The following is a 24,646-nucleotide window of genomic DNA, read 5'->3' as shown; positions in this document are numbered from 1 at the left end:
CTCAGGGGTAGAGTGCTTGCCTAGCATGCACCTGCCCTGGATCTGAACCATAGTAAAACACACCAGTACACACAATCCCTGCATAAATTTTGTACAAATGAGAATGAGGTGAAAGAAAGACCTATTTGGTAAACATGGTAGGATGACACAGAGGATATAACATGGAATTAGGATAAGGAGACTGAATCTCAGTCCTTTCTGTTAGTTACTAGCAATTTGACCTTCTGTGAGCCTTAGTTTATCTGTAAAACTGGGGTTAAAAATAATAGCTCACAAGGTAATTATAAAAGTGAAATTAAAAATATATTTTTAAATTTTCTCTATTAACATATAATCTATTACAGTCACTCTACCAGTGATTTCCCTAATATAGCTACACACATCTAAGAAATAAAAGCAGTGTGCCATGCATGGTGGTGCATGGCTGTATCTCAATGTCTTGGGAGGTTGAGGCAGGAGGATCACAAGTACAAGGCAACCTCAGAAACTTAGTGAGGTCCTGTTTCAAAATAAAAATAACACAAAAAGGGTTAGGGATGTTACTGAATCTTGATGCTCTTATTTGAAATCTTTGGAGAAGGAGTCACTAAATCTGTATGCTCACAAATTTTCCCAGGTCATTCTGATCACGATCAGCTTAGTTTGACAGCCACAGAGCTATGTAACTTTATTCTAACAGCCTAAACCCAGACATGACAAAATAGGACAGAACAGAAATTTTCATCCCACAATCTAAAATAGCAGAGAAAGCAAGGAGGACTCTAGAGCTAGAGGGGCAGTGCAAGTCTGGTCACATTTCTCCTTTGCCTACTGAACAGGATAGGAGCAAGCATTTGGGTATATATGATAGTGGCACCTAAAAGTAGCAGAATTCCACATTTAAAATGAGAGAAAGAAGTCTTACTATCACATTCATGTATTCTTTGAACTAGAAACTAAACCTGACTTTCAGCAAATGATGTCTTACTGCTATGAACTCAAATAAGTAGGTGGTATGAAGGTTCTAGCCACCCCAAAAGAAACTGGGAAATAAAATAGACCATTCAATCACTGGACAAGTCAGCCAGCCAGAACACAGACACAGTGAATGAAATTAAAAACAAATGACCCACTGACTAAAAAGAAAGTTCTTCTTAACCATTACTGTCACCTTCAGGTAAAATGAAGTAGCTAAGCAAGTAACCACTGCACAACATGTTACCCCTAACCTTTCATATAGCTGAGATGTGAAGAACAAAGGACACCACTTGCCTTAATAGATAATGCATAGAGATGGTTCAGCATAACATGAATGGGCTCAGGAAGTAAGGTTGGATCACACTAAGAGATACAAAAAAAATTTAAAAGAATGCATTAGTTGTATGGAGAAATCATCAACTTACTCTTTCTTAGAGCTTTCTGGGACTGTTAAGAACACCTTATCTTTATCTCCTTTCAATAGTGTATCTGCTCCAGTATTTATCAATAATACATTCTTATTACAGAAAATTTGGAAAATTCTCAGTTAATGGCAGAAACCCTAAGCATCAAGATCTGCTAATCTTAACACAGCTAAAACCAAAAATCTTACCTTCAACAACTATGGAAGATTTGCATTAAATGGCAAAAGTAATCTTAGAGTCAGTGAGAATAAATATAGAAGTCAATTATATGCAAACAAAACTGGTAACTCTTTTGTATATCCCAAAATGATAAGTATTCCTTACCTCATGTTGGAATAGAAATCTCAGAAATTAGTTCTAGAATACACTGTGGTCCTGATTTTTTTCAGGAACAGAGACAGGTATAAGCTTTGATTTTAGTTCCTGAATAAGCTAACAAACGAGGCTTGATAAAAGTATTCTGTAGTGCTATTCCTATGTACATGATTTATAATCTCAATATACCTTTATAGTAATCCAAACTTCTAGGATTACTGAATTTTGACCAAATTAATTCTACAATTCCCCAGATCCTCCAGCACTACTCTCAGGATACTTACAGAAATATTAGTGTCCATGTTAAGAATAAATTGGAGTAGGTGAGGAAGAAGGGTGGGTGGGGATTTGAATCTCTCTTCAGATCAAAATACATACATTTCTTAATTATAAGGCCCAGGGGGTGAGCTGGAAAGTTCTAAAAGATATTTCCACAAATATGAGCAAAAGTACAAAAATTAGGACAAAGCATAGAAAAATACATGGCCACTAATGTTAAATATATAAGTCATGGATCATAACTTTTAACCCATTGGGCCTACAAGTGTCAAGTAGTGCAAGGAGAAAATTTCCTAACATGGCAACAAGATTCCATGAAGAGGAGAGGGGTCATAGTCTTGAGGTAAGGAAAGAGCTATCCTCTTTATCAGCTTTAAAACCTTGGAAAATGCCTTTACCACAGTCAGTTTCCTCATCCATAAAAATAAAAAGAATCCTTGCCCTATTTCCAATGTTATTGAGGAAACTAAAAGATAATGGATGTGAAGAGGCCTTGCAAACTTTCAAACAATGTGAACAAATTAGATTTCATTTTTCCCCCACCCAAGCAATACATAACAAAACTACAAATTCTAAGATTTCTGATAGTACAATGACTGCAGAAATAAGAACAAGAGCTATGTAATAGCCATTAGGGAAATGCAAATCAAAACCACAGTAAGATGCCATTTCATACTCACTAGGATGACTATAATTAAATGACAAACTAATGAATACTGTCAAAGATGGAGAAGCTGGAACTTTCAAACTATAGTGTTCCCATTGCCAGTGGGAATCTACAATAGCATAGCCACATGGGAAAACAGTTTGGTATTTGTTCAAAGAATTAAACAGAAAGTTACCATGTGACTCAAAAATTACATTCCCAAGTATATATCCAAGATACAAGTTCATATGAAAACCTGTATGCTAATGTTTATGGTAACAAAAACAGAAACAATATAAATGTCTATCAATAACAAATAAACAAAATGGTATGTCCATACCATGGAATATTATTGTGTTATAAATAGATACATGTTTCAATTTGGATGAACCCTGAAACATTAAGCTAAGTGAAAGAGTCTCACAAAAAATACCATGAATAGACAAATTCATAAAGACAGAAAGTAGACTTGTGGTTGATAGGAGTATGAGAGAGGAAGAAATGGAAAATGACTGCAAATGGGTACAGGATTTCTTCTGGGGATGATAAAAATCCTCTGGAACTAGTGGTAATGTAACACAACTCTGAATATACTAAAACTTGTGAAACTACAATTTAAAGGAAAAATTTTATGGTATGTTAATTACACTTCAAAAATGGAAAAAATAATGCATCATAGAAGGAAAAATTAAGCAATAAAGAAAAGTGATTTTGTTTAAAGATTTAAAAAATATTTTATAGTCTCCAGTGGAAAATTATAATAGTCCATTTAAAGAACTGATTTCAGTTAAACATATATGAAGCAAAAGCAAAATTAATAAATACAGTGATATTATACAGTATCTTAAAAACTTTCCAAAGCACATCCAGTTATTATATCATGTAATCCACAAAACACTGCTGGGAAGTACACATTATAGTTTTTTTAAATTTCTTTTTCATCATCATCACGATCCAATAAAAATACAAATTGGTTACACTAAACTTAGTGCAAATTAAAACCTAATAAAAATATATTCTAAGGCTTACCTGAATGGATTGGGAAATTAGGTGAAAGAGGGGAGTGAGAAATATCAAAAGTATGCTAGTCTTCTCTCTCTATAGTTATGATTGACTATTAATCATTGGTTGCTTTGCAAGAATTATATAATGCAAAAATGAGGTTACTAGTGGTCTCATAATGTAATTTGGTATATTTAAACCCTTTTAAATCTCTGGCTACCAGTCAAAAAGAATGTCTAGCTTAACTTTGAGAGCTTATATAATGAAAATATTATTATCCAAAATTTCCTAAATAATTATTATACTATGAAGTTTTAGAAACAACATGTCACCCTTATACCCTGTGATTATTAATGTGCTCCACTTCAGGACTTGTGATTGCTGAGAAACACTGAGTCCAACCCCTGATTTTACCATTATGGAATACAGAACCAAAAGGATTGAGGTCCTTGTCCACAATGGTAAAACTACTTAGTAGCACAGGTAGGTTTTGAATTCAAAGCAAGAAGGATACTCAGCATAAATACTGTGCACAGTTTCTTAGACAGGCATAGCTCTTAATGTAAAGTAGCAAAACAGTAATTATTATGAAAGCGGTTTGGAGAATATTTGCATTACTGACATAGTAAATTAAGTAGAGATGAAGGTCTTGGAAAAAATAATATTATAGGAAACAAAAGGAGCTGGAGGTATAGCTCAGCTGACAGAGTGCCCTTGCAAGCACAAGGTGCTGGGTTCAATCCTCAGCACTGCAAGAAAAAAATAAAATAAAAAAGTATATAGAGGTATTTTCCAATACCAGGGAATTTTTTAATAAAATTTACAAAATTTTGATTATATGCAAAAGAATTGCATGATATTGTGTGTGTTGTTTTTTTAAGCTATTTTTCCCCAATGACTACTATACTTGTAGGATATCATAAAGCTACAGAATTGCCAACCGATTTATCAAACTGGCAGATTAAACTGAGGCAGCTCAGTAAGACAAACAAGGCACATCTAGTCTCTGCTGGGTGATACCAACGGAGGTCAATGGAAAACTTGAAATATTACTAGAAAGAGTTTTCAAACAATAGGCTATAGCCCACTATTGGGCTATAAAAGATAAAATAGCGGCCATGTGCTGTGACACATGCCTGTAGTCCCAGTGACCCAAAAGGCTGAGGCAGGAGGATCTCAAGTTCAAGGTCAGTCAAAGCAATTTAGTGAGACCCTGTTTCAAAGTAAAAGGGGTTGTGGTTATAGCTCAGTTGGTAGAGGGTCTCTGAGTTCAATTTCAGTACCTTAATAAATAAATAAATATTTTTTAAAAACAGAAAAGAATACATCACAGGGAATAAAGGCAAACATTATACCACATATTACACTTCTGTGTATCTGTGTATGTGTGTATTGGGCTGCAATGCAAAATAAATGTTGCACTGTAGATACTTGGTTAAAAAGTTAAAGTACACTAGACTGAGACTTTTTTGGTATAAAGAATAGGATCTAAATGTTTATATAAGAAATATGTGCACATATATAAATGATTCAGAGGATTCCTGAGAAGAAATGGAAATAAAAACCAAATTAAAAGTTTACTTTCAAGAAAGAAATTTAAAAATCACTTCTGTGTTACAAGAAAAACAAGGCAAAAGAGAGCAAATATTATAAAATTACCTCAACAAGATGTCTCACAGCTTTCCTTGACTCTAGTTTTAAAACATCAAACACCTCAAAATCAGATTTCTTGACATGGGTCAAATTGGTAATCATGCCAACCTAACTGGTAACCATAGACTGAAGCAATAAGCAGGAAAAAAATTCTTGAATTCCCTTTTCAAATCCCTCTCTTCCACTCATCCTCCTCTCTGCATCTATTAAAGGTTACAAATGATCACACTCAACATCTCCATCTTTTATTGAGAGAAATCCTTTAGGGTAAGGGAACTGCTACCATCAATTCAGAGAGTAATGATAGTTAAAATGAGGCTGCTAAGTCATGGTGACCTTTGGAGACCAAAGACTTACCTCTGATGGATCATGAACCCACTGTCTAACTACAAAAAACTTGTATTAGTTCTCTCCCAGCAGGGAGATCCAAGATGGAAATGAAGTCATTATGGCTGTAGAAGAAAACAGAAGGTCAGTCAAGTTCCTTTAAGAAGACAGAATATAGAAAACCAAGTGGTAATTATAGTATTATTCCAATGACTTCCCATATCCCTAAGCCACTGTGCCCTTGTGTAAAAAATAATGTATACATCCAATCTCTTTACCTATATCATCTTGGACATATGTTTCCAACCAACTTTGTTTCTTAAACCAATGCCTAGAAAAAAAATAGTCAATGATCTCCCAAAATGGTTCATCTTGTTATAACTATTTTGCTCTAGCAGAACAGATCCCTCATAAGTATAAGCACCTTAACAGATTTGGAATATAGGAGTCCTTAAGGTACTTTCCATATTTTGGTGAGCCATTACTGGAAAATGATCTATCTAGTTATCTGGGCCATTCTAATAATCAGTTAATTCATCATTGCTCTGCAAGTACCACATAACACTAGCACCTCAAATTTTACAGTGCTTTTTGCTTTAGTGCAGAAGTCACAGCAACAAATTCTGTCAGTTACAGGCTTCCTCCAAGCATATAAAAGACCTGTGTAACACCATCCTAAAGAATACACCCACAGAGCTATTATAAATTCTCTTGAGGTAATGATATTCTAAGTGGTAATGCATCTGACTCACAATGAGGTAAAAAATAATGCCATAGATACTAAGTGGTCACAAAATAGGACATATTCCAAAGAAAGCATCTATAGGGTGGAGATGGGAAGTCTAGCCTGTTCACTTCTATTAGAAAGGATAACAGGTCAGGCTCTATTCCTGGACCCCTCAGCCTCAACCAAGACACTTATCTTCACCTCTTAATCAGTAAAATCTTGGTGCTCCAGTTAGTGAAAGACCCAGAAATGAAGACCTTCTTGACTCCTTCAGACCAGTGGATAATAGTAGGCTGGACCTGTTGGGTGGGCTGTAAGGAGTCATCCAAATCCTTCTGCCATGATAGAAACTCTTTGTCCCCAGGGAGCTGTAAGAAGGAATAGGTTATCTGTAGAATAAATTGTGACCCAAGAATTCTTAAAAAGATCATTCTCCTTCTTAGAGTAGAGAGAGGTGCTAGGCTTCAGCTAAGAAAATAAGCCTTAAAATTAGAATAAATCAGATTTTTAGAAACCATAGAAAAAAACCTCATCTTGAACCAAAAATGGTCAAATGGCTTATGCTCAAGTGCTGTATAAATCATAGTCTAACTTTTGAGTTTGCATATATTACTTACCCTTCATAGCTTCAAGATTGCCCTTAAAAAGAAAAAGAAAACCATACTCCCTATTGCCAGTTTAATTCACAGGCAGGCAATTATAACATGCTTCTGAGAACCTCTTAAGAGAAAGAAAAAATGAAAACAAAAGATGGCTATATTTTTTAAAAATTAAGGCAGATATATATTTTTTACAAGCAACTATAAACAGATTTCAATCATCAACTGCAAAAAAAGTTACAGATACCAAACTTCATAAAAAAATTATAAACTCTATTTTAGCCAATAAGTTACACAAAGAAGAGGCATTAAAAATTTAATATTAAAGGTCAGGGGAAGTAACTCATTGCCAGTGCACTTGCCTAGCCTATACGAGGCTGTGGGTTCAAGCCCCAGAATCACAGATTAAAGTTAATTAATTAAAAATTTTAAAAAAGACCATTGAGTCACACTGTTCCTGCACTGGTGGCAGCCACCACTTATTTGGTCTGCAGAGAGGCTCACTAGAGCTTTGTGTGTCTACCCAGACACAAGCCCTCTCTCCTGAAGATTTATTCTTAAAACTGATCGCCGACCACCAGTGGAGCACCAGCTGCCTGCTGTTGCCTGGAAGATCTCTGTCACAGTACCTGCAGGTTTGATTACACGTGGCTGCTGCCATTTTGAGAAAACAGCCAGGCCCCTTAGGACCCCTGGCCAGACTGATGAAGTCCCATCTCCAGGATCCCTCAGCCCAACCAATTACTCCTACCTCTGGGGCTCTCGCATCCACTGACTGCTCTCTGCTGCCAGGACCCCCAGACCAACTGACTGTGCCCTATCACCAGGACCCAAGACTGACTGATTGCACCCAGCCTCCAGGATCCCAAAACCACACAAAACACACTGGACCTCCAGGACCTCTGCCTGACCAACCATGTCCCACCTCCAGGACCTCCTGCTGAACATGTCCACACACTGAGATGCAGCCCCCCATTTGCCAACACATTTCAAAGCCAGAGTGGCCATCTAGGATAACCCTGAAAACTGTAGCTCTGATCGTTAGGTGGGGCAAATCACATCTGGAGACACCTGCTGGAGGATTGAAGCTTATTGTTAGGTACTTCTCATGAATCAGACTACTGAACTCTGGGAGGTTTCATTACTATATGACTGTTATATTGTAGATTTTCTTTTTTCCTCATTAAAAAAGTTTAAGTTTTTATTTCTTTACTTTTCTTGCTCTCTTTTCTTTTTGTTTACCTGTTCTATCAGTCTCTTTCTCCCTTTTTTGCATGCTATAATCCAATTTCTTTGATTACACTCTCACCCTTTCTATTATCTAGAACTTCTGTATATTCTTTTCTTCTCCGATTAACAGCCACATTTTACATCACTCTGCATATGATTGCCCACCGCCCGCGGGGACAATCACAATGCGTACGCTTTTCTTGATCACAGGAACCAAAAGGGTTTTATTCCACAAGTCTCAGACTTATATTGAGAACATCAGCCAAACAGAGAGTAGACTACCAGGAAAGTCAGCCTATCAAGGAACAGTCTCCAGGCAGATACCAGGATTGCCTCATGTACAACAGCCAACCAGAGTTACTTCCTAAAACTTGTTTATGAGTGCAGCTATGTCTTGCAAGCTGCCAGGCGTCATCTTAGAGATCAGGCCACGGTGCGGCTCTGGGGCCCTCAGAGCCCACCCTGACATCTCCCCCTTATTCTTTAAATAAAGAAAAGATGACTTGGGACCATGCCAGTCTTAGGTTATCCATGGCAAATTACATCCTTACCCGTCATTGGAATTGTGACCTCCAGGTGTCAGAACCCTGTCTTAGGTTGGTATGAATTTCCACGGATCTTACCCGTCTTTGACTACTGGTCCAGCATGCTTAGCCATACTTGGGGGGATGTGCCTGTCTCAATGACTGTCAAAGCCTGTACTATAGCCCATCGATGATGTCGGGCATCTTCGCGAGCTCTGATTTGGCTGCATATAACACAGGCTATCCCTAAGCAGATAATAATCAGAACAGCTACTGTTCCAGCCCACTGTTAACAAAGAGAACATCTCAGATACCAATGCAACTTGAACCCTGGTAGCATTGACTCTGAGTATCAAATGTAGATGACCAATTACCAGTAAGGTAGACAGAGAGATTTTTAGATAACATAACCACAGAGCTAAGGTTATTATAAGCAATAGGGGTGACACACACTGCTCTTAAAGGATAAACACATCCCAGTCCCAAAAGTTCTTGCAAGATATCCACTTGTTCTTGTAGTAAGTCCACTCTTTGATTTACAAGGAGTATGCCTGCTCTTAGATGTTGGTTTAGGGTCTCTTTAGTCTGTAAGGCTGCAGCTGTATTTTTGGCCAAGTGATTGTTGTTGCTGTCTGTATGGTTGTGTCAATGCTGCGGTTGTGGCCGCCGCTGCAGAGACTGTTACCGTGGCGACCACGGCCACTGTGATGCCAAAATCTCTCCTGTTTATTGATAGTAACACTGGCAATTCCGCATCTGTAACAGAGACTGGGACTGGTAGGAAGGTAGGAACACACATTAAGACTGCCAGCGGGAACCTAGAAGCATCCCAACATTGAGAGAGATAGCATCCTAAGAGACTAAAAAGAGGTTTTAAGTTAGTTCAAGGGGGGCTACGAGCATCATGGTCATCAGAAGTATGTTGGTCTGAGTTACTTGTTGGTAGCGTTGGCACTGGTCGAATTAGTCACTCAGGAACCCAGATAGGTGATGTTTTATCCTGTGGAAACACACAAACCAAGCCATGGCTCCAGTAAAGCACCGGGTCCGGGGCGTTCCATTGTCCTGTAAGAACATCCTTCCATTTTACCGTCGCTCTATCATGTTGTTTTGATTGCCATGTCTCTCAGTAGCACAGCGTCCCTCATTATCCAGAATTAAAAATTTTTAAAATAAAGAGGCAAAGAGAAAGTTTATCTTTAGGGGACCTGAAGGTCTCCCCTGTTCCCCCTTTTTGTTTATTTACAGACTTTCTTAGCACTTATTTAGACCCTTATGTATTTTATCACATAAGCACTTTCTTACCCAGAAACATTTTGTTTTTCACTAGATATATTTCCATATCTAGAACCTTTTATTTTTTCTTTCCTATCTGTTGACCTCTTTGTTCACATTCTGAAACAACTCTTATGAAATTTCTGAATTTAGATAAATTACTCTAATTTAACAAGATTAAATATTTTGTTATTTATAGTACTCTAATTGAAACACAGTTGAAACTTTTAGAATCCTTTGTGTATAGAATTGTATCTGTTAGGACATAACTCTTAGTAACCTTGTTTTTAGTTTAGTGATGACATAAAACAATTTTCTGTACAAACACATTTGAGTAATCCCATGCATGTCAATTCTAATTCACTTATTTTCTTAAAAAAAACCCAAGATATTAGACAAGTGTCCTGAACAGTATTTGCCAGCTTTTTCTTGTTGGAGGAAAGTCCTAGAAAAATTGATGTTAGACATTTTATTAACATCAACATTTTATTAGTTTGACCACCTAGAGACTTGCAAGTTATTTTCAAGACATTTTACATTCTATTAGTTTACCCAAATTAAATTGAACCTTTTTAAATCATGTGAATTAAAAGTATTTGGATACATTTTTAAATTTTAATTTTAGGAGCACTCAGTTTTGATACAGACAAAACATGACATCAGACAGCACGACATACAAATAACACAAAATCAAAGGCCTTGAAACTTTATAGGTGAATCTCCATTGCAAAGTAACAGATGTTCAAAACTTTAGTTGAATAAAAAAATAGAACTGATCAAAAAAGTCATGAGCTCAAAAAAAAATGTAGAATTCAAAAAAACAAGAGTCCTGAAAAAATGAAGCGGCCATTAAGTACTTTAGTAAAGCACCATAAAATTTACTTTTGCTGGAGTTCAGGTAGGACTTTTTGCTCTTTTTTTCTTTTTTTGGGGGGGGTTTGAGACAGGTCTCCTACTGAGCCTTCAGGCTTTCTCTATTTACATTTCAATGTAAGCCTTGACTGAGATTTGGATCTGAAAGGAGCTAAAATTTTCCAGCAGAAACTTGATGCCTAGGGCATTTTAACCCTTAATCCTGGTTAGTAATCAATTCAGGTTTGGATGCAGAAAATTGTGAAACAATTATCTCCCAATATTTGTGGGGACTGGGGCTACTATATCATACTCCTTACTAGGACATGCCACTGATGGTTGGGCTGGTTACTCCCTCAACACCGGCATATGTGGGGACCTCATGGCAAGAGGACTAGGTGGGCTGGGTTGGGCAAAGTTGGAGGAGGAGAAGGAATTAGCATAGAAGCACAAGAAAGAAGAGACTTGAAGATAAGGAATCCCTTTCCATCTGCCCGCTCGCTTGCGGAAGCTGTGTGCCAATACCTTTGGTAGACACAATCCACCTTCCCATGGAGCCATCTTTCATCCCTGCACAGGCCAATTTGTTATCAGTAGTCATACCTTCCCAAACTAACATTTTAACATTTACCGGGAAGGCCCTACAGGGAGGGGGGAGGTTAGAGTTTGTGAGTTTCTGGAAGGAGATGCAATGGGGAGGAGCCGGCGGTTCTTTAGGCGACGGCTCTTTGGGGAGAAACTTGGAGCCCCCTTTGGGAGGTCCTGGAGAGAAGCAGGCCTTAAGGGCGGATAACAGTAGGGCAGACTCCTAATGGGGGACCCTCCCCTAAACTGATTTCCCTCTTCCTAACAAGTTGTTCCTCACACCCAGTTTCATTTTCCTTGTCTGTCTCTGATCTTATTGATGCCCATTGTGATGCTTTAGACCTTTCCTCTTTTATTTCCTCCAAAACCTCTTCCCCTTGTTTTATGGCCTCTCTGCATTTGGTTCGGGCTGTTTTAGTTTCAAGAGGAATTCCATTGGCCCAGAGCAATTCCTTTAAGGGACCTTCCATGCGTATTCGTGACATTTCAGTGCCCATATTTCTCTATTAAACTAACAATGCAAAGCACTTTAACTAGCAAAACAAAAGTGAAAGCACTTACAAACAATCTCCGTCGCTTAACCCGCGAACTTTAACTCCATTGCTTCCCGCGAACTTTAACTCCGTCACTTCCCGGGAACTTTAACTCTGTCGCTTCCCGTGAACTTTAACTCCATCGCTTATCCAGTGAACTTTAACTCGTGGCTTATCGAGCAAACTTTAACTCCTTGCTTACCCTGCGAACTTTAACTTGTCACTTACCCTGCGAACTTTAACTCATCGCTTACCCTGCGAACTTTAACTCGTCGCTTATCCAGTGAACTTTAACCTGGCCAGACTGTACTTTACTTTCCCTGTATTTACCTGATCAGTTTCTTCTTTATAACTCGAGGTCCCGGCTTTCAGCACCACTTATGATTGCCCACCGCCCATGGGGACAACCACAACGCATACGCTTTTCTTGATCACAGGAACCAAAAGGGTTTTATTCCACAAGTCTCAGACTTATATTGAGAACATCAGCCTATCAGAGAGTAGACTACCAGGAAAGTCAGCCTATCAAGGAACAGTCTCCAGGCAGATACCAGGATTGCCTCATGTACAACAGCCAACCGGAGTTACTTCCTAAAACTTGTTTATGAGTGCAGCTATGTCTTGCAAGCTGCCAGGCGTCATCTTAGAGATCAGGCCACGGTGTGGTTCTGGGGCCCTCAGAGCCCGCCCCTGACATCTGCATCCTCTTTGTCCTCCACTAGAAACTGTAGACCTTATTGCAAATCTGTTTGTTTTACTAAAGATAATATTTGAACTCATTTTGTTTATTATGACAATTTTGTTATTGTCTTCATACGGGCTATTTGGTCTAGGGTTGCATAGTGTCTGAATTGGGCACTGCTAATATTGATCTCCCCTTAAAGAAAGGGTTTTGGAAACTTGTAGGCCACTATAAGCCTATAGGGGGAAATCTGCAATACCCCAGATCTGCACTGCTAGAGGGGAAGATTCATGAACAACATGAAAAAACAAGGGAAGAAAATGATCCAAACAAATCTAGATTCTATATTAAGATAATCCAATGACAATATGTTGCAAGAAATGTCAGAAAAGGACTTCAGATTATACATGATTAAGATGATCCATGAAGCAAAGATGAGATAAGAGAGCAAATGCAGGCAATGAATGATAATACCAATAAGCTGAAAGAGCAACTGCAGGAAGTAAAAGATCATTTCAGCAAAGAGATAGAGATTTGCAAAAAAAAAAAAACAAAAAAAAAAAACAAATGGAAATCCTTCAAATGAGGAAAACAATAAACCAAATAAAAAATCAATGGAAAGTATCACCAAAAGACTAGACCACTTGGAAGACAGAACCTCAGAAAATGAAGACAAAATATTGAATCTTGAAAATAAACTTTCCCAAACAGAGAAGATGGTAAGAAATCACGAACATAATCTCCAAGAATTATGGGCTATTATGAAAAGACCAAATTTAAGAATTTAATTACTTAATTACTGAATTTAATTACTGGAATTGAGGAAGGCATAGAGATACAAACCAAAGGAATGAACAACCTATTCAATGAAGTAATATTAGAAAATTTCCCAAACCTGAAGAATGAAATGGAAAATCAATTACAAGAGGCTTACACAACACCAGATGCAGAAAATCACAACAGATCCACACCAAATAACATTATAATGAAAATGCTGAACATTCAAAATAAAGATAGGATTCTGAAGGCCTGGAGAGAAAAGATTTAGATTACATATAGGGGGAGAGCAGTATGGACAGCAGCAGACTTCTCAACCAGAATCTAAAAGCCAGAAGGCCCTGGAACAATATATTTCAAGCTCTGAAAGAACATAGTTGCCAACCAAGAATCCTATATCCAGCAAAACTATCTTTCAGATTTGAAGATGAAATAAAATCCTTCTATGATAAACAAAAGTTAAAAGAATTTACAAATAGAAAGCCTGCACTACAGAATGTTCTCAACAAAATATTCCATGAGAAGGAAATTAAAACAACATTGTAGATCAGCAAAGGGAGGAACTACCTTAAAGAAATCAAGTCAACCTAAAAACCAAAAATAAGTCAAATGACTGAGAATACAAATCATATCTCAGTAATAACCCTGAATGTTAATGGCCTAAGCTCATCAATCAAAAGACTTAGATTGGCAGAATGAATTAAAAAGAAAGAACCAACAATATGCTGCCTGCAAGAGACCCAACTCATAGAAAAAGAGAACCACAGACTAAAGGAGAAAGGATGGGAAAAAACCTACCATGCACATGGACTCAGTAAAATAGTAGGAGTTTTCATCATTATATCAGATAAAGTGGACTTCAAGCCAAAGTTAGTCAGAAGGGAGAAAGAAGGACATTTCCTACGGCTTAAGGAACCATAAATCAGGAAGATATAATGATAGTAAATATTTATGCCCAAATAATGGTGCATCCCTGTACATCAAACAAATCCTTTTCAATTTCAGGAATCACATAGACCACAGCACAATAATTCTGGGTGACTTTAACACACTGCTGTCAACACTAGATAGATCTTCCAAACAATAACCAACCAAAGAAACCATAGAACTCAATAACAAAATCAATAACCTAGATGTAATAGGCATATATAGAATATTCCATCCATCAACAAGCGGACTCACTTTCTTCTCAGCAGCACATAGAATCTCCTTAAAAATAGACCATATGCTATGCCACAAAGCAGCCCTTAGGAAATGCAAAAAATAGAGATACTGCCTTGTGTTCTATCAGATCATAATGGATTGAGAGTGGAAATCAATGACACAATAAAAAACCAAAATTACTCCAATACTTGGAGACTAAATAAAATGCTACTGAATGAAGCAAGGATAACAGAAAACATCAGGGAGAAGATAAAGAAATTCTTAGAGATCAATGAGAATGATGATATAACATATCAAAATCTCTGGGACACTATGAAAGTGGTATTAAGAGGAAAACTCATTGCATGGAGCACATTCAAGAAAAGAATGAAAAGTCAACAGCAAATAACCTAACATTACAGCTCAAAGCCCTTGAAAGGAAAGAGCAGAATAACAGCAAACATAGTAGAAGACAGAAAATAATTAAAATCAGAGCTGAAATCCATGAAATTGAAACAAAAGAAACAATTCAAAAAATTGACAAAACAAAAAGTTGGTTCTTTGAAAAAGTAGACAAAATAGACAAATCCTTAGCCACACTAACAAAGAGAAGGAAAGAGAAAACTCAAATTACTAAAATTCATCATGAAAAAGGAAATATCACGATAGACACCACTGAGATACAGAACATAATGAGAAGCTACTTTCAAAATCTGTATTCCAACAAAATAGAATCTTCTGAAGACATTGACAAATTTCTAGAGACATATGCTCCTCCCAAACTGAACCAGGAGGACATACACAATTTATACAGATCAATATCAAGCAATGAAAGAGAAGAAGCCATTAAAAACCTATCATCCAAGAAAAGTCAAAGACCAGATGAATTCTCAGCCGAGTTCTACAAGACTTTCAAAGAGATCTCATTCCAATAATTCTCAAACTATTCCAGGAAATAGAAATGAAGGGTACCCTACCAAACTCATTCTATGAAGCTAATATCACTCTCATACTGAAACAGGCAAAAACACATCAAGGAAAGAAAATTTTAGAGCAATATCCTTGATGAATATAGATGCAAAGATCCTTAACAAAATACTGGAAAACTGTATCCAAAAACATATTAAGAAAATTGTGCACCATGATCAAGTGGGGTTCATTCCTGGAATTCAAGGATGGCTTAACATCCATAAATCAGTAAACATAATCCATCATGTCAATAGACTTAAAGATAAGATTCATATGGTTATCTCCATTGATGCAGAGAAAGCGTTTGACAAAATACAACACTCCTTCATGCTCAAATCACTAGAAAAAATAGGGATAGTAGGAACATACCTGAACATTGTAAAGGCTCTTTATTCTAAGCCCATGGCCAACATCATTCTTAATGGAGAAAAACTAAAACCATCCCCTTTAAAAATGGGAACAAGACTGGGATGTTCTCTTTCACCACTTCTATTCAACATTTTCCTTGAAACTCTAGCCAGAGCAATTAGGCAGTCTAAAGAAATTAAAGGAATACAAATAGGAAAAGAGAAACTTAAGCTGTCACTATTTGCTGATGACATGATTCTATATTTAGAGGATTCAAAAATCTCCTCCAGAAAACTTCTAGACCTCATCAATGAATTCAGCAAAATAGCAGGCTATAAAATCAACATGCACAAATAAAGCATTTTTATATGCAAGCAATAAAAGGGCTGAAAAAGAAATGAGGAAAACAATTCCATATGCAATAGCCTCAAATAAATAAAGTACTTGGGAATCAATCTAACCAAAGAGGTAAAAAATCTCTAAAATGAAAACTACAAAACATTGAAGAAAGAAATTGAGGAAGACCTTAGAAGATGGAAAGATCACCCATGTTCTTGAATAGGCAGAATTAATATTGTCAAAATGGCCATACTTTCAAAGGCACTAAACATATTTAATGCAATTCCAATTGAAATTCCTATGACATTTCTCATGGAAACAGAAAAAGCAAACATGAAATTCATCCGGAAGAATAAGAAACCCAGAATAGCTAAAACAATCCTTAGGAGGAAGAATGAAACAGGGGGTATCGCAATACCAGAACTTCAACTATACTACAAAGCAATAGTAACAAAAACGGCATGGTATTGGTACCAAAATAGACAGGTAGATCAATGGTACAGAAGAGAGGACACGACCCAAACCCAAATAAATACAATTTTCTCATACTAGAAAAAGGTGCCAAAAATATGCAATGGAGTAAAGAGCCTCTTCAACAAATGGTGCTGGGAAAAATGGAAATCCATATGCAAGAGAATAAAACAAAATCCCTATCTCTCACCCAGCACAAAAATCAACCCAAAATTGATCAAGAGCCTTGGAGTCGGACCAGAGACCCTGCATCTTATAGAAGAAAAAGTAGGTCCAAATCTTCAACTTGTTGGCTTAGGATCAGACTTCCTTAGCAGGAATCCCATAGCACAAGAAATAAAAGCAAGAATCAACAACTGGGATAGATTCAAACTAAATAGCTTTCTCTCAGCAAAGGAAACTATCAGCAATGTGAAGAGAGAGCCTACAGAATGGGAGAAAATCTTTGCCACTCATACTTCAGATAGAGCACTAATTTTCATAATGTATAAAGAACTCAAAAAACTCTACACCAAGAATACAAACAACCCAATCAACAAATGGGCTAAGGATATAAACAGATGCTTCACAGAAGATCTACAAGCAATCAAGAAATATGAAAAAATGTTCACCATTTTTAGTAATAAGTGAAGTGCAAGTCAAAACTACCCTAAGATTCCATCTCAGCCCAATTAGAATGGTGATTTTCAAGAATACAAGCAACAATTGGTGTTGGAGAGGATGAGGGAAAAAGGTACACTCATACATTGCTGGTGGAGTTCCAATTTATTGCAACCACTCTGGAAAGCAATGTGGAGATTTCTTAGAAAACTTGGAATGGAACCACCATTTGACCAAGCTATTCCACTCCTTGGTCTATACCCAAAGGACTTAAAATCAGCATACTACATAGATAAAGCAACATCAATGTTCATAACTGCTCAATTCACAATAGCAAAACTGTGGAACCAATCTAGATGTCCTTCAACTGATGAATGGATAAAGAAACTGTGGTATATATATTCAATGCAATATTACTCAGGTATAAAGAATAATAAAATTATGTCTTTTACAGGTAAATGAATTAAATTGGAGAATATCCTGCTAAGTCAGATAAGTCAATCTCAAAAATCCACAGGATGAATGATCTCACTGATAAGCAGATGATTACACATAATGGAGGTGGGGGGTGGGCAAGAGTGGAGAAAGGAGGGACTGTATAGAGGGAAAAGAGGGGTGGGAGGGGTGGGGAGGAAGGGAATAATAGAATGAATCAAACATCATTACTCTATGTAGATGTATGATTACACAAATGGTATGCTTTTACTTCATGTACAAACAGAAACAACATGTATCCCATTTGTTTACAATAAAAATTAATTAAAAAAAGACCATTGATTTTATAAAATGCAAAAATAGTTGTTGGGAATGTAGCTTAGTGTAGAGGAGTTGGCCTAGCTAGTGAGAGACAGTACTAGAACCAAAAGTTGTTTTGAAATTATACTTGCTCACCTATGACAGGTTTATTCTATTTGAGTTATAGAAATGCAAATTTTGGCACCTCAAACAGTGAAAAACAATAAAAACATTTTCCTTTAACAAAAACAATTATATAATCAAAATATATCATCAAATTAAGTTTGCAGTATTCTGAAAAATATTAACTCCTCAGTTTTTTTTTTTTTTTAATTACCATCCCTTTAGACCAGTAGTTGGGAAAATGCAGCCAGTAAACCAGGTGCTTTTATAAAATTTTTACTGAAAAATAGCTACACTCATATGTATGCCTATTATCTACTGTTTTCATGCCAACCATGGAAGCATTTGTGAAAGACTTTATTATCTACATAGTCTAAAATATTTACATGTGATCCCTTACAGAAAATATTTGCTAAGCCCTGTCTTAAACTGGTAACAGGTAAAAAGTATTTTACACTATTAAGTAAAGATATTACCAAACAAAAAAAAAAAGTGCATAAAAAAAGTCCAGCTAATTTACTCAGGATTTTTTTGTGTGTGATGGTGGTGGGAAATGGAAAAGTCTACTTTCCATACTGTCTCTCACTATTCCTCAAAACTACAGTCTGAGAAACCAGGCACATGATCTAAAATAAAATTCAAGTTTTGGAGATGTAGCTCGGTGATAGAGCACTTGCCTAGAATGCATGAGGCCTTTGGTTCCAGTCCCAGAAGCACAGATTAATTACTCAATTAACTAAAAGAAAGAAAGAATCTGAAAAAAAAAAACTGAAGAGGTTTTTACAATATTACAAGGAATTAGCATAAGAGAAAACCTAGAATTCATATTCTAAAAGCAATGCATTCTGTCTGACAGGCTGCATTAGACAGGAATTTTTGCAAATGCCTAAGAATAACATAAGATTCTGATTCAGACATAGGATCTGGGAATCTATGTTTAAAATCATCCCAGATAAGATTGTGATTATGTTAAAATAGAGAAAAACCCTCATCTTTTGAGGTACATCATAATTTGTTATGACATCTGGAATTTGCTTCAAAAAATTGGTGGAAAAAATTGGTGGAGAAATAGTAGATTTGGGTATGGATGACATACATTCATTCATGCTTTGACTTATCTCTAAACTTGGTAAGAGGTACACAGGGTTCTTTATACTGTTCTCCTACTTTGTGAATGATTCAAATATTCCATAAAGTATTTAAATAAATCTCAGGTGATTCCAATACATAAGTAAGATTGAGAATCTCTGAATTAGTCTGCTGCAAAAGGCTGGCATTCAATGAAGGCCCCACTGCCACTGTTTCTATCAATTATTTTACAACTTAGGATTTTTTATTTAGAATCTGAAAGCCACAAACTACTAATGCTCCAACATTTGGAGCAAAGACTTTCCACTTATGACATGACACTTCTGTGGTAGGATTGAATGCAGCTGACTAGAAAAAAGGTTGATTACTTTAAGTAAAACAGTAGAACCACTGATAAAAGAGGCAAAACAACAATTAACATTATAGTTTGAAGAGGCTTTTGTAAAATACGGAGGGAAGAAAAGGGTCAGTCAAAAACCCTCAGATTTGGGTGGGACCATAAAAATTATATGAACCATTTTCTTGTTTTCCAAATTGCAAGAATGGAGTGAGGGAAAGAATGATTTAGAATAGGCCCCAATTCACACAGAAAAATTTGGCTTTAATTCAGGACACCAATGACCTCAGTCATGGTCTGACAAATACAATGTACTTAAATCCTGAGTCATTGATGTAGGAAAGGGGGTAAAAATACAATGAGGTTGATCACCTTGGGAAAGTTTTAAAGAAGTAAATTCAGATAGCTGATTAGACAGATCACATGATGAGGAAGAAGTTCTGAAGTGGGAGAGGAAAGAAAGGAATGGAGAAGAAGTTCCATGAAATGCCCCTTTCAACAACTCTATGATGATGTTCTCAATTGGGATCCAAAAAAATAAACCATAGGATCCAAATTCCATGTACTACTGCTGTGGCAAATAAAACTAATTTCTCTATAAAGCCTCAAACACATCCTTTAATTGCCTCAATCCCTCCATTTTTCTATTTCACCCCTGAACAGCCTACCAGAAAGAATTAAATGTATTTATGCTGACACTTCTAAGTTATTAGAAACATTAGAATGGTAATTACATTGCTGTCAGTTCCATCTGCCTTTTCTGTTAGGGGTGAGGGACACAATTGACCTCTTCCTGTAACTCCTTCAATTGAAAGCAAGGTTTTCAGGGAAGCAATGAATTGTTGCTTGTAGTCTAAGGAAAAATTTTGAAGGACTGCTATGGAGTGGAACAGATAGCTATCTGAGAATCACTGGATCTCCCTCTTGAGAAGTTGGCCTAAAAGCACAGCTGACCTGAAAGCACAGTCACCACAACTACAAAATATAAGACAAAAACTGAACAGTCAACTAAATGATGTCCTTCATTGATCTCCAAGTCTAGGCACAAGTATTCTAGTTAACAAGTGGTGGGTGCTCACAACCATGCCAAAGAGGAAAAGAACCTAAAGTGCAGAGTTCCTAAAAGAGCAAAAAGGATCCAAACAAACAGAAAATTCCAGGTAAAAAAATCACTTATCCATTTCAAGGAAAATATAAGCAACTGAGCTAGGACCAGTGGCTCAAACAATCTACCCCCTCAAGTTTTCCACCAAAGTTTACAACCTATAAATTGTTAGAAGATCCAAGGATGGTGAGGGCGGGGAAGAATTCTATGGTTCCTGCCATAAATATGTGGCTCAAGGCTTGGTCAAACCACCAAGAAAACAAGAATTCCGCGTGTGCCTTATATTTAGGCGGCACCACAAGATGAATTTATGATCCAACGCCTCCCTCCCCGAAATATCCCTTTAATTAAAAAAAAAATATTCCTGTAACCCAGTTTAGTGAGATGAAAAGGAGCCAAGGAAAGGAGGAGGATTCCAGAAGCCAAGCAACAGCTGCACCACCACGGTAGAGGGCGCACAGACGAGTACCTTGCAGTCCAGCAGGCTGAAGACACCTGGGTCGCTGATGCTCCCCACCATGATCTTGTGCTTCTTGCCCGGGGCATGAATGCATCGCCCTCCAAACGTGCATCCTTAGTGCAGTGACGCTCCCCAGACACCCAGTCGCTGGTGGTGTTTTCCATGGCTGCAGATTGATTCGGGGGCCACTTGGTGCAGAGAGCTACTCCTGGCAGGGAACAAATACCCCAGTGGCTGTGAGGGGAATCCCGGCCCAGCCTCTGCACCTGGGGACTTGGGAAGGGAATCCCCACCACAGGAAACAGTGCCATTTGATCCCAAACCTCCCAGCCTACAGGAACTCCCGCAAGCACCCCCCCCCCGTCTCCCGCCGCCCCCACTCTGGAAACCCGACCTCGGGACTCCCCCGCAGTACCGCGCCCACTCCAGCACCCCGATCTCCTCCAGCGATGCGCTCCCTCTTCCCGGGATCATGGGCAGTTTGGCCATCAGGCAGGCAAGGCCACCAATAAAGTTATTGAAATTGAAGCCGCACCCCTGGCCAGGGATCTGGGTTTTCTCCTGAAATGACTACAAGGTCCTTGGTGAGAGGCCACTCCTGTGGGCTCTTGTCACCCGCTACCCGTGGCTCCCCAGCCCGCCCGCCTCTCTAGCTGCTGCCATCTGGATGGTGGGCGAGCACAGCCTCTAGTGCCTGCACAGGGGGTGCTGGACAAAGACTGTCCCGTGGGGACGCCACGCCTGAAGCACAAGAGCTCTGGACCCTGCGCTGCCTGGTGAGTGGACAGCTAAGAGGTCGCCAGGGGCTCAGTGCCACAGGACCAGTGCAGCTTTCTCTATGTCCACCTCATGCGCCCTCCGGTGTGCTGAAACATTTTATGAGCTGCATCTCTCTGAGCAGTGACCAGGAGAGGAATAATACCATGGACTTCATCTCCAGACAGAGGGAATTAGAGGTCAAGGTTTGAGGCTGATACTGTGCAGAGGCAAAGGAAGAATAGTCTGCCCGAATTGGGGTCCTGGGGAATAATTTGAGATGGAATGTCTAATAGTAGATAGACCCTGACAAATTAATGAACAGTTAGAAGAAGGAGAATGCTCTTATAAGCTAAGAAATAGCATTTTTGCAATGATTAACTCCAGAAGAAATAAACTCCAAGAGAAAGAGAAGTAAAAAAATAACATTAGAAGGCACACAAAATGTATGAAAATGTCACAGGGTTAGGAGGAGACCAACATTTTATGATAATGGGACTTATCATTCCCTATGAGAAACCTTTATTACTCAATATGTGTTATATGTACAGACCAGCAGCATTCATGTATCACCTGGGAGCTTGTTACAATCAAAGCAGGATCTGAGGTCCATCCTCATGTACAGAACAAGAATCTGCTTTTTTTTTAATTGTAAACAAATGGAATGCATCTTGTTTCTCTGTACATGAAGTAGAGGCATACCATTTGTGTAATCATTCATTTACAAAGTATAATGATGTTTAACTTATTCTGTTGTTTTTCCTTCTCCCCTACCCCTCCTACCCTTCTTTTCCTTCTATACAGTCCCTCCTTTCTCCATTCTTGCTCCCCTTCCACCCTCCATTCTGTATCATCATCCGCTTATCAGTGAGATCATTCATCCTTTGGTTTTTTTGAGATTGACTCATCTAACTTAGCATGATGTTCTCCAACTTCATCCATTTGCCTGCAAATGCCATAATTTTATTATACTTTATGGCTGAGAAATATTCTATTATATATATATATATATATATATATCACAGTTTCTTTATCCATTCATCAATTGAAGGGCATCTACATTGGTTCCTCAATCTGGCCATTGTGAATTGAGCAGCTATGAACATTGATGTGGCTGTATCTCTGTAGTATGCTGATTTTAAGTCCTTTGGGTATAGGCCAAGGAGTGGGATAGCTGGGTCAAATGGTAGTTCCATTCCAAGTTTTCTAAGGAATCTCCACACTGCTTTCCACAGTGGCTGCACTAATTCGCAGCCCCACCAGCAATGTATAAGTGTACCTCTTTCCCTACATCCTTGCAGATTCCTATTTTTGCTTGTATTCTTGATAATTGCCATTCTAATTGGGGTGAGATGGAATCTTAGGGTAGTTTTGACTTGCATATCTCTTATTACTAAAGATGGTGAACATGTTTTTATATATCTGTTGATTGCTTGTAGATGTTCTGTGAAGTGTCTGTTCATTTCCTTTGTCCATTTGTTGGTTGGATTATTTGTATTTTTGGTGTAGAGTTTTTTGTATTTTAACAAGTGTATTTTAAAGTGTGAGAATCACTGCTTTGACAGCTGATAACAGCATAGATCCAGATTTGATCTCTTTTCATATTCTGCACACACTGTGTAGAGAGTAAGCTTTCAGTAAACATTTGATGAGTGAAGAGTACAGGAATACTGCTCACTACATTTCTAACAAGATATGCCACTTAGGTGTAGTGATGGGGAAGGCAGCCAAAGCTAGAGAATTCCAAGTCACACAGGCCATGGTTTCTGAGTGAGTGGCACTGTTTCTTGTAAGGTCCGTTCTTATATTATGAAGTTGAAAATTCTACATAACATACAGTGCACCCCCAATTATTTGCTCTGTTTCTTTGTGAACTCATCTTCTTGCTGTTGATCAAAAACAGTTTAAGGGAAGAGGTGCAATTTTACCACAACTGCTTGCTCACCCCTCCACATTCTTGACTTCCTGAGTACCTCCTTTTGGTTATACTTACTTTTACCCCTCTCACCTCCAATTCCTTTGTCTTTCCCCTGGGACTGACTGGGGATTAAACTCAGGGCTTATGTGCATGTGAGGCAAGCACTCTACCAACTGAGCTATATCCTGAGCCTTGCTTCTGTTCTCTTAGAGGAAGAAAAGCAGCAGCAAGATGATTAGCTGACTCAGGAGAGGAGACAAGTATTTGAAGTTTGAATAGGTAGGGAGTGAAAAATAATCAACTAGAATAGTAGGATCAAGAATTGACTAGAAAACCTAAGTGTTAATGGCAGATTTTACTGAAGGTCTAGGTAAGTTTGGTGTTTATAAATTTAAGACAAGCCAATTCATCATAGTGGTATTTTTGTCTTACCATATTTAGCTTTTTGGTTGCAGGCATAAACAAAGGTAAAGTTTATTCAAGCAGGTATGGAGAAGGACAACAAAAGATTTGAGAGTTAATAGCAGCGTGGAATTATAATGCTGGGTGGTGGATTTTAAACCTGTTGGTCTGAAAATGAAGAGCAGATTGATGGAGGACCCAGTGGAGTCAAAGAACTGGCTGATGTCAGCAAGTACAAGAGAGGATGAGCTTAGTAGGTAAGAGATGGTTTGGAGAATAGGATGTTTGACATTGAGATTTCAGTGATGTTGCATTTATTAGCACTGTCTTATATATGACAATAGGTGTAGGTAGGTGAGGTGAGATGGATCATAAAATCATTGGCATAAGGTTACAGAACTAAAGAATGATATGACAGAGAGTGTTAAAAGCCCAATTTAATATTCATTCCCTCTTCCTTTTC

At 37.8% G+C, this 24,646-nt stretch overlaps 1 pseudogene; it reads right to left on the bottom strand.

Moving 5' to 3' along the window:
* Positions 1-1,203: 1,203 nt before the first annotated feature.
* On the bottom strand, positions 1,204-21,271 carry LOC124975693 (5'-AMP-activated protein kinase subunit beta-2-like; annotated as a pseudogene).
* Positions 21,272-24,646: the final 3,375 nt, after the last annotated feature.

This window comes from Sciurus carolinensis, unplaced genomic scaffold (genome assembly GCF_902686445.1).
Source record: "Sciurus carolinensis unplaced genomic scaffold, mSciCar1.2, whole genome shotgun sequence".
NCBI classification, from domain to species: domain Eukaryota; kingdom Metazoa; phylum Chordata; class Mammalia; order Rodentia; family Sciuridae; genus Sciurus; species Sciurus carolinensis.
Note: the sequence above shows the minus strand (reverse complement) of the source record. Positions and strands in the feature narration are given on the sequence as shown.